Source organism: Brachyhypopomus gauderio, chromosome 16 (genome assembly GCF_052324685.1).
Source record: "Brachyhypopomus gauderio isolate BG-103 chromosome 16, BGAUD_0.2, whole genome shotgun sequence".
NCBI lineage: Eukaryota > Metazoa > Chordata > Actinopteri > Gymnotiformes > Hypopomidae > Brachyhypopomus > Brachyhypopomus gauderio.
The window spans coordinates 9,980,151-9,982,650 of record NC_135226.1 but is presented as its reverse complement, the minus strand read 5'-3'; the positions used below and the strand labels follow the sequence as shown (position 1 = coordinate 9,982,650).

Below are 2,500 nucleotides of genomic sequence, written 5' to 3'. Positions count from 1 at the left end.
TCAACGCAGCATAGGGCTAGATACAGCGTGGCATGCTGCTAGAACATGCATGCCTTTATAGATCGGCCTCGCAAGAAGAACAAAATCCCAACACATTCATAAGAACACTTGGTTCAGACAAAGCAATCTATCGTAGTCGGCAGGATTTGAACCTGCGCGGCAAAACCCCAATGGATTTCTAGTCCATCGCCTTTACCACTCGGCCACGACTACCTCAAATGCAGGAGTGAGGATGCATGGCTCTGCCACTGAAGAGCACAGACAACCTGTGGCAAAAATCGAATCAGAAAAAGATGTCAGAAGTGGGATTCGAACCCACGCCTCCAGAGGAGACTGCAACCTGAACGCAGCGCCTTAGACCGCTCGGCCATCCTGACTTTGTACAATGTGTGGCCCCTGACACACCACGCTATGCAGAGAATTTCCTCTTTTCATGCAACAAAGAACAAGCTCGTCTAAGACGAGCAATGATACCTATCATGTACCTTCCTTGATATGTTGGGAAATTTGTACTCAATCTTGGAAAATAAATGCATTTTAGTCATTTTCACAGTGCTCTAGGAGATGAAATGTATATACAAGTGTGGGACCGACGTCCAATTTTAACAAAAAAATGAGAATGAGTTATCCTTTGAACCTTGACTGCGATGTCGATCAGCGACAACTTGTTTTTGTACAGCACGTTGACCTTATGTCAATAATGTTACCTAAAGAACACCGATATAACAAATCAATAATGCCAACTGTCCAGAAGGTGTCACTGACAGCTCTGCCAAAACAGGGGCAAACATCACAACTCGTTACGACATAAGGGAATCATAGACAGAACTGTATAGCCGTGTACAGAAACGTGCATATGAACGAAAAATGGAAACCCCGAGCAACAAAACAGCCATGCAAATCGGCTCGTTGGTCTAGGCGTATGATTCTCGCTTAGGGTGCGAGAGGTCCCGGGTTCAAATCCCGGACGAGCCCTTTATATCTGCTTCTGATATGCATTCACATGCTTGCCTTAATACTCTTGTCATAGGCTTCCTACATATGTACAGTCAATATATCTTAGCCTGGTCTTCTGAAAGGCTTCATGTACTAGGGGTATGGTATTGCTTTGGGTGCAAGAGGATGTGGCTTAAATTCCATGATATTCCCTCCTTCACAAGTAAAGTGTAGATGGTCTGAGAGCATGAAGACAGCCATTCTCTTTTGTTAAGTAAAGGCATTAGAGAGACAAAGCAATGGTAAGAAAGTGTCAACGCAGCATAGGGCTAGATACAGCGTGGCATGCTGCTAGAACAGCCATGCATTTATAGATCGGCCTCGCAAGAAGAACAAAATCCCAACACATTCATAAGAACACTTGGTTCAGACAAAGCAATCTATCGTAGTCGGCAGGATTTGAACCTGCGCGGGGAAACCCCAATGGATTTCTAGTCCATTGCCTTAACCACTCGGCCACGACTACCTCAAATGCAGGAGTGAGGATGCATGGCTCTGCCACTGAAGAGCACAGACAACCTGTGGCAAAAATCGAATCAGAAAAAGATGTCAGAAGTGGGATTCAAACCCACGCCTCCAGAGGAGACTGCGACCTGAACGCAGCGCCTTAGACCGCTCGGCCATCCTGACTTTGTACAAGGTGTGGCCCCTGACGCACCATGCTATGCAGAGAATTTCCTCTTTTCATGCAACAAAGAACAAGCTCGTCCAAGACGAGCAATGATACCTATCATGTACCTTCCTTGATATGTTGGGAAATTTGTACTCAATCTTGGAAAATAAATGCATTTTAGTCATTTTCACAGTGCTCTAGGAGATGAAATGTATATACAAGTGTGGGACCGACGTCCAATTTTAACAAAAAAATGAGAATGAGTTATCCTTTGAACCTTGACTGCGATGTCGATCAGCGACAATTTGTTTTTGTACAGCACGTTGACCTTATGTCAATAATGTTACCTAAAGAACACCGATATAACAAATCAATAATGCCAACTGTCCAGAAGGTGTCACTGACAGCTCTGCCAAAACAGGGGCAAACATCACAACTCGTTACGACATAAGGGAATCAAAGACAGAACTGTATAGCCGTGTACGGAAGCGTGCATATGAACGAAAAATGGAAACCCCGAGCAACAAAACAAACGTGCAAATCGGCTCGTTGGTCTAGGCGTATGATTCTCGCTTAGGGTGCGAGAGGTCCCGGGTTCAAATCCCGGACGAGCCCTTTATATCTGCTTCTGATATGCATTCACATGCTTGCCTTAATACTCTTGTCATAGGCTTCCTACATATGTACAGTCAATATATCTTAGCCTGGTCTTCTGAAAGGCTTCATGTACTAGGGGTATGGTATTGCTTTGGGTGCAAGAGGATGTGGCTTAAATTCCATGATATTCCCTCCTTCACAAGTAAAGTGTAGATGGTCTGAGAGCATGAAGACAGCCATTCTCTTTTGTTAAGTAAAGGCATTAGAGAGACAAAGCAATGGTAAGAAAGTGTC

At 44.4% G+C, this 2,500-nt stretch overlaps 6 non-coding genes across 6 annotated transcripts; 2 read left to right on the top strand and 4 right to left on the bottom strand.

The window, feature by feature from the left end:
- Window positions 1-131: 131 nt before the first annotated feature.
- On the bottom strand, window positions 132-213 carry trnas-aga (transfer RNA serine (anticodon AGA)). The gene has a single exon. It is a non-coding gene; the product is annotated as a tRNA-Ser (tRNA).
- An 81-nt stretch (window positions 214-294) lies between these two features.
- trnal-cag (transfer RNA leucine (anticodon CAG)) lies at window positions 295-377 on the bottom strand. The gene has a single exon. It is a non-coding gene; the product is annotated as a tRNA-Leu (tRNA).
- A 526-nt stretch (window positions 378-903) lies between these two features.
- Window positions 904-975, top strand: trnap-agg (transfer RNA proline (anticodon AGG)). Its single transcript has one exon. It is a non-coding gene; the product is annotated as a tRNA-Pro (tRNA).
- Window positions 976-1,380: 405 nt separating this feature from the next.
- On the bottom strand, window positions 1,381-1,462 carry trnas-aga (transfer RNA serine (anticodon AGA)). Its single transcript has one exon. It is a non-coding gene; the product is annotated as a tRNA-Ser (tRNA).
- An 81-nt stretch (window positions 1,463-1,543) lies between these two features.
- On the bottom strand, window positions 1,544-1,626 carry trnal-cag (transfer RNA leucine (anticodon CAG)). The gene has a single exon. It is a non-coding gene; the product is annotated as a tRNA-Leu (tRNA).
- Window positions 1,627-2,152: 526 nt separating this feature from the next.
- trnap-agg (transfer RNA proline (anticodon AGG)) lies at window positions 2,153-2,224 on the top strand. The gene has a single exon. It is a non-coding gene; the product is annotated as a tRNA-Pro (tRNA).
- Window positions 2,225-2,500: the final 276 nt, after the last annotated feature.